The 12,465-nt window shown below is 50.6% G+C and overlaps 1 protein-coding gene and 1 non-coding gene across 2 annotated transcripts in view; one reads left to right on the plus strand and one right to left on the minus strand.

Annotated features, from left to right (window-relative positions):
* The window catches only part of SYNGR1 (synaptogyrin 1), a 125,352-nt gene that overhangs the window by 48,768 nt on the left and 64,119 nt on the right, over nucleotides 1–12,465 (plus strand). The gene's annotated exons all lie outside the window — the stretch shown is intronic.
* On the minus strand, nucleotides 10,208–10,341 carry LOC139030709 (small nucleolar RNA SNORA2/SNORA34 family). The gene has a single exon (XR_011483117.1). It is a non-coding gene; the product is annotated as a small nucleolar RNA SNORA2/SNORA34 family (small nucleolar RNA).

Genomic DNA, 12,465 nt, shown 5'->3' on the forward strand with positions numbered 1-12,465 from the left:
TCTGCCCACCACCCACGTACCTGTGTGCAGAGAAACACACACACAGAGCAACAGTCACACACACGCACACTCGGACTTGGACACTAGCCCCCAGCCCCTGGGACCGCCTGCAGGAAACCCTCAGCTGCCCAAGCCTTTTTCACTTCAGCTTTTTCCTAAATTTGCTTTGGGGAAGTTGCTGGCCTCTTGGAGTTCTCCTCTCTCTCACGCGCTCCAGACCACATCCCTTTCCACGCACTCCCAACTTCTCTGGAAACCTGGAGAAGAGGAGATGGGACCACAAACAGTAAATATGATGAATAAGTCCATTCTACAGATGGTAGTGGAACCATGGAACTTAGTTTGGGACCTGAACCCTCAATCTTTTCACTGAAACCACACTCTTGGAGTCAGAACTTTATGAAGCTCAGGTTCTTGATGTCTCGTCACAGAAAGAATTCAATAAGAGGCAAAGTGATAGGTAAGAAGCAGATTTATCTGAGCACCACCAGGGCATGGGGGTTGTCAGGTTTTGTAGGGGAGGGTAATTTCGTGGGCTAATAAGTGGGAGGAGTATTCCAGCTATTTGGGGAAAGGTGTGGGGAATTTCCAGGAATTGGGTTGCGCTCACTTTTTGACCTTTATGGTCGGCCTTGGGACTGTCATGGTGCCTGTGGGTGTGTATTTAGCTTGCTGATGTGTTACAATGAGCGTGTTCTGAGGCTCAAGGTCTAGCGGAAGTCGGCTCATCTGCCATCTCGAACAAATTTGGTTCTAATCCGCTTATGTTGTGTCCTCGGGCTATGTCATTCTTTTAAAGGTTGTGCCCTGCCCCTTTCCCTCTGGTTTCAGTATCAGGGGACAGGCTGCCGAAGAGAGAAAAGTGTGGAGGGGAGGCCAGGTCAAGAGTGCTGGGGAAGCAGGTTCTAGCAGCAGTAGATAGGGTGATGTCTGCAGTGAGAAAGCAGTATCTCTCCCTGGGTCAGGAAGATCCCCTGGAGAAGCGAATGGCAACCCACTCCAATATTCTTGCCTGGAGAATTCCAAGGACAGACCATGGGATCACAAAGAGTCACACACGACTGAACAACTAACACACTGCAGACTTCTAGGGAGAGGTCTTCTAGGAAGAGGAAAGAGCCAGTGCAAAGGTCCTGAGGCAAGAGTGAGCCTGCCATGTTAGAGGAACAGAGAGGTCAGTGTGGCCGTGGATGAGCATGAGTTTGGGGAGAGTGAGAGAGGTGAGGTCAGGGTGGTAGTGTGTCTAAGGTGACCTAGGCTTTTCCTCCAGCAACTGGGCATTGATGGGAACCTTGCAGGGTTCTGAGCAGAGGAAGGATGCCGTGTGTGTGTGTGTGTGTGTGTGTGTGTGTGTGTGTGTGTTAAAATACAAGTAAGATGAAATATACCACCTTAACCATTTTTAGGTGCACAGTTCAGTATATGAAATACATTCACAGGACTTCCCTGGTGGTCCAGCGGCTAAGACTCCACCCTTCCAGTGCATGGGGCCAGGGTTCAATCCCTGGTCAGGGAACTAGATCCCACGTGCCACAACTAAAACCCAGTGCAGCTGAAGACATAAATAAATAAATACTGATATACATTCACGCAGCTGGCAGTCACCACCCATCCCTGTCACTCTTTTCATCTTGTAAAATTGAAGCTCTGTATGGAGGGAGGCAACCTGACTTGAGTTCTAACAGGTCACTCCGGCTGCTGGGTGGACCCTCTGCAAGGACATCCAGACAGGAGCAGGAAAACCAGACAGAAAACAAGAGGCAGGAGCCCTGGGATTCCCCCCGGGCCCTGCTCCCCTGACTACCTGGATGACCTTGGACAAACCATTTTGTTCATTCTTAAGTTTGTTTATTCATGCCTTCGGTCAGCTGGTCTTTCAAGAAATATCTGTTGAAGACCTGCTATGTGCTCGGCCCTGTGCTGTGTACAGAGGGCACAAAATGAGCAGGACAGACCTGGCCTCTGACTCGGGGAGGTGCCGTGTGGCCGGGAAGACAGACACCGAGCAAAAAGCAGCAAAAATAATGGAGTGATAATGCTGGTGCGGATGGTGCAGGAGAAGCAGAGAGAGCATCAGAGGGAAAACATTCTGGCAGAGGGGAGAGCCTAGCAGAAGCTCTGAGGGGTGGGCCTTCTGCTTCTATGAAAAATTTCCTCTCCCTTCCCTCCTCTAGATAAAAGGGAACAGAGGAACCCCAGTGGTCAAGCCCGGATTTCTAGTCTGTGAACTGGCTGTCCTCTCTATGCCGGCTGCCCCTCTAGATGTGATGAGTAACTGAGCCAATGCAGGGAATTCCCTGGGGGTCCAGTGATTAAGAATCCACCTTCCAAGGCAGCGGACTCGGGTTCTATCCTGGTGGTGGAGCTAAAAATCCCACGTGCCACAGGGCAACTAAGCCCGTGCCCCGCAATTATTGAGCCCATATGCCACAACTAGAGAGAAGCCCACACGCCACAGTGCAGATCCCGTACCATAACTAAAACCCTATGCAGCCAACAAAAAAATAAATAAATATTTTTTTTAAAAAGAGAGAGAGGGGACTTCCTTGGTGGCCCCGTGGTTAGGAATCTGCCTTCTAATGCAGGGGACAGAGGTTTGATCCCTTGTTGGGGAACTAAGATCCCACATGCTGCAGGGCAACTAAAGTCCTAGAGAAGCCTGTGCACTACCAAAAATAAAAAATAAAATGTAAGAGAGATAGGCAATGTGTGGCAAGCTCCAGATATACAAGGCCACGAGGCCCCACCCCAACCCATCCCAACCTGGCCTGCAGAAGTGGGCTCCCTGCGATGAGGTGCAACGACAGTCTCAGGGGAGACCTCCCACCAGCTACCCCCGAATCTCTCTTGACTTGGTTCCTGCTGTGCCTGAAATCCCTGTTACAAACTCATTCCTTTGCACTATGCTTTCCCACCCTTCCAGAACCATCCATTCCTATTCAGGTTAGCCCTGGGCTGGGTGTCGCTCAGCTTTCAGAGTTCAACTCAAGCCTCCCTCTTTCAGGAAGGCTTCCCTGACTGTTGCTGCCCGTGGAATTTCTCTTTCCCTCCCTTTTTCTGTCTCTTTTCTGGCTCTGTGCTGCCCTTGGGCTTTCACTGTCTCAGCCTTGGAGCTGAAAATGCCCTGAGAAATCCAACCCAGGCTTCCCTGAGCCCCCATTCTTTCAGATGAAGAAACTGAGGCCCAGATACTGAGTTCTCATGGCAAGTGGTCTGGTCATCTGTGGAACAGAAGTGAAATCCTGCCTCCTTGGGGCGCTGTCCACACATTCAGTATTTACCAATGGGGAATATGGACTGGACATTGAGTGAAGACTTAGGTCAGCGGCATGTCCCACACAGGACCCACTGAATCCTCACTGCAGTCTCAGGGGGCCGTCATGGTGCTGGGAGGGGCTGAGCCGGGAGCCAGCCGGACTCGCCTCATGGGGTCGTCACGGCACAGCTGGAAGGCCTGGGCAGGATGGCTCTGGTGGTCCCACATGTCCAGGGCACACCAGCCTCTGATGAGTTGGTAGGTTGACTGGGGCTAAATGGTGATGCATTTTGAATGCCGCACCAAGGTGCCTGATGCATTGCTGTAGTTGTTCAGTTGCGACCCCATGGACTGCAAAATGCCAGGCTTCCCTGTCCTTTACCATCTCCTGGAGTTTGCTCAAACTCATGTCTATTGAGCCAGTGATGCCATCCAACCATCTCATCCTCTATCAGCCCCGTCTCCTCCTGCCCTCAATCTTTCTCAGCATCAGGGTCTCTTCCAGTGAGTCGGCTCTTCGCCTCAGGCGGCCAAAGTATTGGAGCTTCAGCTTCAGCATCCATCCTTCCAATGAATATTCAGGACTGATTTCCTTTAGGATGGACGGGTTTGATCTCCTTGCCGTCCAAGGGGCTCTCAAGAGTCTTCTCCAACACCACAGTTCAAAAGCATTAATTCTTCGGCGCTCAGCCGGATGCACAGGATGTGCTTAATACACATTTTTGCTGTATGCACGAAGAAATGTGTCGCAGAGAGTCATGGAAAGCTCTCGAGCAGGGGAGAGCCCTGCCTCTGATAGAACATGTCTTGGAGTGCTCAGGTGAGCGGCTGGCCCTGAGGAAGCAAAGGGCATGCTGTCTCCATGGGCCATGGTGGTGCCATGCGGGTGTGTTCACAGTCAGGTGGAACCTGACTGTCAGGGTGGAGGTGTGCTCATGGGCACTGGGGCGTGAATGGGCTGCTGTGTCCCAGGGAGCTGCTGCCCCCTTCTGCTCAGGCTCCCCGCAGAGAACACGGGGGTGATAAAAATGCTCCCCTCCTGTCAGCTTGGGGGGTGGGGGGGCGGGGACTTCGAGAAAGGACAAGTCACATCCCTGCCTGGCTTAGCGCCTGGACGGTGGGGAGCCTGCACATTAGGACCACGGCCTGGGTCCCTCTGTGGTGCCGCAGGCTCTGGGGAGTGGCTGCTGTGGGGAGGGGGCCTGCTTGGAAGAGCCCATGGCGGGGGACGAGGCGGTGGCCAGGGAGATGGGGAAGTTGGCCGTCAGCTATCTTTAGCGCCTTCTCTCACAGCCCTTTTCCTCTGCCTGGCTGCGAAGGGCTGGGGCGGGGAGCGGCGGGAAGAGGTCACTTCTCCATAGTCACATGAAGCCCGGTGACCCGGAGGCCAGCTGTGGGGCTCAGGCAGGAGGAGGGGGCCAACTGTGGTACCTTGCAGCCCCGTCAGGGTGCTGGCCATCCTGAGGGTATTACCCCCTGGTGCCCCCCACCCCACCACCTCTCAAGGATGCAGAGGCCAGAGTCGTGCATCTACGAGGGGTGGTGGGTGCCATGGGGGCTGCTGGGATGTGGCATCCTCTCTCGCTCCTCGCAGGGAGCCTCCAGGCCCCCAGTCAATGAGGGCAGTGCAGTGCAGTGGTTAGCACCAAGCTCCTGGTGCCTGGACTTGGCTCTCTGCATCAGCACTGCTGAGAGTCCGGTCTGGGTGAGGGGCTCTGCCTTAATCTCCCAGGTCTCAATGTCCTCACTGTGAAAACAGGAGTGACACCAGGAACCTCGACACACCACTCAGAGGACTGTCATGATCACCCAGGGAGACAGCATCTAAGATGCCTGGCAGGGAACATTCTAACTCTCTGACCTGGAAAGAGTCTCTGAATCTCTAGGCCCCCATTTTCCCCATCTGTGAAATGGGAATAGTGGTTGCAAGGATTAAATAAAGTAGCTTTGAAAGGGTCTAACATAAGGTGTGGCACATTGTAGGTACTCAACAAATAAGCCTACTTGGGCACTATTCTGGCAATCCAGTGCTTAGGACTGCATGCCTCCCACTGCAGGGGACAGGGGTCTATCCCTGGTTGGGGACCTGAGATCTCTCATGCTGCATGGCAATGCCCAAACAAACAAACAAAAACCAAATAAGCACCAACTCCTTCTCCTTTGAGCCAAAATATGATTTGCAGACCCCTAGTACATAGGATCATGGTGAAGAGATGCCCGGGTTGAAATCCCACTATACCAGTTATACACTGTGTGCCCTTGGGCAAGTTGCTCACTCTCTCTGAACCTCAGTTTCTTATTTATAAAATGGAGTAATAATAGGAGCTGCCTCAAGGGGTGATCCTGAATATTGTTCAGTTCAGTTCAGTTGCTCAGTCGTGTCTGACTCTTTGTGACCCCATGGACTGCAGCACGCCAGGTTTCCCTGTTCATCACCAACTCCTGGAGCTTGCTCAAACTCATGTCCATCGAATCGGTGATGCCATCCAACCATCTCATCCTCTGTCGTCCCCTTCTCCTCCTGCCTTCAATCTTTCTCAGCATCAGGGTCTTTTCCAATGGGTCAGTTCTTCTCATCAGGTGGCCAAAGTATTGGAGCTTCAGCTTCAGCATCAGTCCTTCCAATGAATATTCAGGACCAATTTCCTTTTGTTCTCCTTGCAGTCCAAGGGACTCTAAAGTCTTCTCCAACACCACAGTTCAAAAGCATCATTTCTTTAGTGCTCAGCCTTCTTTATGGTCTAACTCTCATATCCATACATGACTACTGGAAAATACATAGCTTTGATTAGATGGACCTTTGTCTGTAAAGTATGTCTCTGCTTTTTAATTTGCTGTCTAGGTTGGTCATCGCTTTTCTTCCAAGGAGCAAGCATCTTTTAATTTCATGGCTGCAGTCACCATCTGCAGTGATTTTGGAGTCCAAGAAAATAAAGTCTGTTACTGTTTCCATTGTTTCCCCATCTATTTACCATGAAGCAATGGGACCGGATGCCATGATCTTCATTTTTGGAATGTTGAGTTTTAATCCAACTTTTTCACTCTCCTCTTTCACTTTCATCAAGAGGCTCTTTAGTTCCTCTTTTCTTTCTGCTATAAGGGTGGTGTCATCTGCGTGTCTGATATTTCTCCCTGCAATCTTGACTCCAGTTTGTGCTTCACCCAGTCTGGCATTTTGCATGATATACTCTGCATATAAGTTAAATAAGCAAGGTGACAATATACAGCCTTGATGTACTCCTTTCCCAATTTGCTTCTTGACCTGCATACAGATTTCTCAGGAGACAGGTAAGGCGGTCTGATATTCCCATCTCTTTAAGAACTTCCCACAGTTTATTGTGATCCACACAGTCAAAGGCTTTAGTGTAGTCAATGAAGCAGATGTTTTTCTAGAATCCTCTTGCTTTTTCTTTGATCTAATGGATGTTGGCAGTTTGATCTCTGGTTCCTCTGCCTTTTCTAAATCCAGCTTGAACATCTGGAAGTTCTCAGTTCACGTACTTTTGAAGCCTAACTTGGAGAATTTTGAACATTATTTTGCTAGCGTGTGAGATGAGTGCACTTGTGGGGTAATTTGAACATTTCTTTGGCGTTGCCTTTCTTTGGGATTGGAATGAAAACTGACCTTTTCCAGGCCTGCAGTCACTGCTGAGTTTCCCAAATTTGCTGGCATATTGAGTGCAGCACTTTCAGAGCGTCATCTTTTAGGATTTGAAATAGCCCAGCTGGAATTCCATCACCTCCTTTAGCTTTGTTCATAGTGATGCTTCCTAAGGCCCATTTGACTTCACACTCCAGGATATCTGACTCTAGGTGAGTGATCACACCATCGTGGTTATCTGGGTCATGAAGATCTTTTCTGTACAGTTCTTCTGTATATTCTTGCCACCTCTTCTTAATATCTTCTGCTTCTGTTAGGTCCATACAATTTCTGTCCTTTATTGTGCCCATCTTTGCATGATATGTTCCCTTGGTATCTCTAATTTTCTTGAGGAGATCTCTAGTCTTTCCCATTTCTATTGTTGACCTCTATTTCTTTGCATTGATCACTTTGGAAGGCTTTCTTATCTTTCCTTTGGAACTCTGCATTCAGATGGATGTATCTTTCCTTTTCTCCTTTGCCTGAGTATTGAGTTTACATATATGAAGTATATAGGACAGTGCCTATGTACTATAATAGGTATAAATTATTCATAATTACTACCACCTGCTAACCCAGGCACCACTCTCTGGAGGCCTTCAAAGTCAACGTGAGCGCTGGTTATCAAAGGCAAGGAGCTGGTGAAGTTGGGCCCGGGCAGCACTGTGGGTCCAGGGGGCTGATGGGTGCCAAGGGCAGTCATTCAACATTTAATAATTCTGATGTTAATAGGGGCTTCCCTGGTAGCTCAGGGGTAAAGAATCCGCATGCCATGCCGGAGATGTGAGTTCAATCCCTGGGTCGGGAAGATCCCTGGAGAAGGAAATGGCAACCCACTCCAGTATTATTTCCTGGGAAATCCCATGGATAGAGGATCCTGGCAGACAAGAGTTCATGGGGTCACAGAAGAGTCAGACACAACTTAGCGACTGAATAACAATGTGTTAATAGGTCTGGAAGTGTCCTGGATGCCACCTCCCTAATTCCTGGGCTCTTAGATGTTGCTTTCTTGCCTCCTCCAGAGTTGCAGGTCACCCTCTCCCCTCTCCTGGCAGGGGTCCAGCTCGGGCTTCGGATCCTTTGCTAGAAGGACAGGGAGAGCTCTTGGGGTTCCTGGGAGCAGCCAGGAGTCTGGATCCCAGGAGGCATAGGATGTTGGAGGGGCCAGCAGGCCCTGAGTGCCAGCCTAGCAGCGAATGTCATAAGGAGGGCGGGGGACCCACAGAAGCTTCAGACAAGCCGCTGCGTGCTGAGAGCCGATGGGAGAAGGGTGAGGTTGCTGGAAGCCAAGGCCAGACACCCGGAGGGGGCAGGGGCAGGGCTCGGGGTGATGGGGGGTTGAGGACTGAAGGACGAGGATTGGGGAAGAGCACCTCCACCCCCAAGCCCGTCTCCAGGTGAGCTCCACAAAGTCGCTGGCTCTGCCTTTTAAGGCGATGGTGGCTTCTGCCACCTCCGTGTTCTCACTTGCTCAGAAATTCCCAGCAAGTATTTTCTTTATTCTTTTTTTCAGGAGGAATGGAATGAGGCTCCTTGTTTTGTCACCGCAGGATTCCAGAGAGGCCTGTTTGGGGGTTCTGGTGACAGGAAACACAGACCTCCAGGCACTCGGAGACCGCCCTCTGTGACACGCACAGACATGGATCTCAGGAGGCCTGGACCACTGTTCCGCCCACTGCGGGCCCATGGAAACGCCTGGGGACCCCCAAGTGGGACACCCAGACGAACCCGAGCACTGATGAGTCCCAGAAATGCAGGGAACATTTATTGAGCACCTACTATATGACCACTCACTCAGACTTTCCCCTGGAGAATTGCTTCCTTTGGGGCTCAGATCTGAGTTCTTATTCTCAGATCTTGTTCCCACCTGAGGGCCTTTGTGCCCACTGGTCTCTTTGAGCAAGGCATGTTCACCCCTTAGAGCTCCACCAGGTTGTATCCGATACACCCTCAGTTTTCAGAAAGGCCTCCCCTGTCCCATCTCTCTCAGTCCCTGTATTATTTCTTCACAGCATTTAGCACTTCTTATTTTTTCTAAGTTAATTTATTTAATTGGAGGCTAATTACTTTATAACATTGTAGTGGTTTTTGCCATACACTGACATGGATCAGCCATGTGTGTACATGTGTCCCCCATCCTGAACCCCCCTCCTTCCTCTTCTTTTAAAAGTGTATTTAGGGGAGTTCCCTGTAGCAGGCCAGTGGTTAGGATTCCACGCTTTCACTGCCGAGACCTGTGTTCAATCCCTGGTCAGAGAACTAGGATCTGACAAGCTACACAGCACAGCCAAAAAGCATATACTATGAAAGTAGGGTTTTCAATCAATATCTATAATATAGAGCCCTTTCACTATCCAATGTGTGTGTGTGTGTGTGTGTGTGTGTGTGTGTGCACGTGTGTGTATGGCGCTTCAGTCATGTCTGACTCTTTGCGACCCTATGGACTCCTCCATCCATGGGATTCTCCAGGCAAGAATGCTGGGGTGGGTTGCCATGCCCTCCTCCAGGGGAATCTTCCCGACCCAGGGATCGAACCTGTATCTCTCTAAATCTCTGGCATTTGCAGACAGGTGCTTTACCACTAGTGCCACTTGGGAAGCCCCTCACAATCCAATAATCAGCTCAAAAAGTTTTACAACCCAATAATAAATATGAGTTTCCAATCTGAATGAAGAGTAAAATATACCAGTCAGGGCCCTGACTGTACAAAAGGATAATATTCAAAGGAAGCTCACAATTTAGAGGGGCTTCCCAGGTGGGGGCCAGTGGTAAAGAACCCACCTGCCAACACAGGAGAAACAAGAGACAGAGATTTGATCCCTGGGTTGGAGAGAACTCCTGGAGGAGGAAATGGCAATCCACTCTGGTATTCTTGCCTGGAGAATCCCATGGACTGCAGCCACATAGCACGCACAGTTCAGAATCATCCTACTGTTTTTAGATCCACAGCAATTCTTTTTGTAGTAATTTGATTTAACAGTACCATAATTCTAATGAACAAGTTAAATCATGTGTGTATGCTCAGTTCTATCTGCCTCTTTGCAACCCCATGGACAGCAGCGCATCAGGCTCCTCTGTCCCTGGGATTTTCCAAGCAAGAATACTGGAGTGGGTTGCCATTTCTTCCTCCTGGGGATCCTCCCAACCCAGGGATTGAACCCATGTCTCCTGCTTTGGGAGGCAGGTTCTTTACCACTGAGCTACCTGGGAAGTGCCAAGTTATACCAAGGATCTCTAAATTCTGAAATAAACTAACAAATGCATGAATCAACCATGAATAGGGATTACCCCATACTTACCACCAGTGACTCAGATGTCTTTTTCGGATCATTTGACTATTTCATTTTCAAAGTTCTGAAAAGGCCAACAGACCATACAAAATTTCTTTAGGCTCCTGCTTAATACTAACAGCTTCCGCAAACTGCTGGCCTTGATCCGGGGCCAAAACATCCATTGCTTCTATTATATAAATATAAATTATTTAAATTGTTATAAATTATATAAATTATTATATAAATAATAAACCTTAGCAGATCAACGCTTTTTTTTTTTTTTTTTTTACCTTTTTAGGCTGTGAGACATGTAGGATCTTATTTCCCTGACCAGGGATAGAATCTGTACCCCCTGCAGTGGAAGCTCAGAGTCTTAACCACTGGACCACCAGGGAAGTCCCTCGTCACTTCTAAAGCTGTCCTGTTTGCCAGTGTTTACTGTCTGCCCTCCACAACTAGACGATAAGCTCAAGACCTGGGTCTCTGAGTTCAGCACGGCTTCCCCAGCTCCTGTGTGCCTGGTGGGCACTCAGGGTTTCTTAAGACTGAAGCTGATCCCACACACATGGGTGGGCTTTCTGCTGTCCCTGAGAAGCCCAAATTCTCATTCTGACCACAGCTCCAGCCATTCTGTGAGCCCACTGAAACCATCTTCTGCACTAGGTCCCACAACCACCGCTGCCAAGGTGTCAGTCTCCAAACAGTTGAGGTTGAGGTTCAGATCTGTGATCCAGGAGGTGCCCAAGATCACTCCCTGGCCAGGGGCAGGGCAGAAACAAAGAGGATGGGGATGTGGGGAAATGGGGATGGCTGGCAGACAGGGGCTCAGTCAAGCAAGCCTGCCCTTGAAAACTCTCTCTGTGCACACATGTGGGGCCAGGAGGGTGTGGTCTGTCTCTGCTATTGGGTGCATTGTGCAGGCCGGCAGCCTGTTCTCTGGACCCCACATCCCCAGTCATCCTGTACAACTGGGCAGATTCCTAAAAGGGAGTAAGGCCCAGCCAGGACATCTCAAACCAGCAAAGCCTTTCCTACCTGGGCTGGATGGGCAGCTAGGGTCCAGGGCTGATATAAGGGTCATGGGAGGCCCATGGGTTCAGAGGCCAAGGGCAACTGGGGTGGGTGAGGGGACGAGGTGGGGCCTCAACCATCTCAGCACCTTCCCCAGAATGCGATTGGAGAGAAGCTTCTGCAGTGACAAGACCAGGAACCCAGCTCCCACTCTTGGTTCTGCCACAGCTACCTGGTGGCCGTGGGGCAGGTCCTGAACCCCTCTGGTTGTGGGCTTGACTCCCGGGACTATGGGGCATCTGAAGAGGCCCTGACTGGGGAGAGAACTGAGCCCCCTGCGAAGTCCAGAATCCTCTCGCAAGGCTGTCCCAACTGGGTGCTGCCCACTCTCGCCCCCTGGTGGCTCCAGCCTTGAGTGCAGCTCCCACCAGTCAGGGCCTGGGTCCTGGGAAGACGGGTGCTGCAAGGACAGCAGACTAGCAGAGGTTGGCTGTGAGCCACTCAGCCCAGAAGGGACTCCAGGAAAGCTGGGCTAACATAGATGCTGGGGAGGGGTCCCAGACTGAAGGGTCTTACTCAGCCTCCTTTACCACAGAACCCACCCGTGTGAGGGGGCAGGGGTGGGAGTGGGGGACATGTCCATTGGGAACCAGAGGCTCAACTCAGGCCACATCCAGTAATCTTGACACAGAACCCACAGGGCCTTGGGTTAGATTCCTGGGTCAGGGAGATCCCATGAAGGAAATGGCAACCCACTCCCGGATTCTTGCCTGGAAAATGCCGCAGGGGAGCCTGGCATGCTACATACAATCCATTGGGTCAGCTGACACAATTGAGCACACATGCTCTCTGGGTCAATCTTCCCATTACTAATCCTTTTGAATAGAAAACTAAGGCTCAGAAGATACCAGAACCCAGGTGATTAATAATTGGTGGGCAACTAGCTGGCTGCAAAGATGCTGGGCAGGGATGTCAGAAGTGCTGCGGCTGTGATCTCTGCCCTGCTTAGGTGGGGCCAAGGCAAAACATGCCACATAGGCAGATGACATGGGCAGCTAGGATTGGAAAGATGCTGGGATTCACTCCACCAGTGAAGGGTGGGCAAGACCCCAGAAACCCCAGTGTAGAGGTCCAGGAACCAAGCTGCTCACCAGTCTGCTTGCTGTTTAGTCACTGTGTCTGACTTTGCAACCCAACGTACTGCAGCACGCCAGGCTCCCCTCTCCATCTCCCAGGAGTTTGCTTACTGGCCTACATGATGCCAGATGCTCAACATGGTCAGCACA

Source organism: Odocoileus virginianus, chromosome 23 (genome assembly GCF_023699985.2).
Source record: "Odocoileus virginianus isolate 20LAN1187 ecotype Illinois chromosome 23, Ovbor_1.2, whole genome shotgun sequence".
In the NCBI taxonomy this organism is placed as follows: domain Eukaryota; kingdom Metazoa; phylum Chordata; class Mammalia; order Artiodactyla; family Cervidae; genus Odocoileus; species Odocoileus virginianus.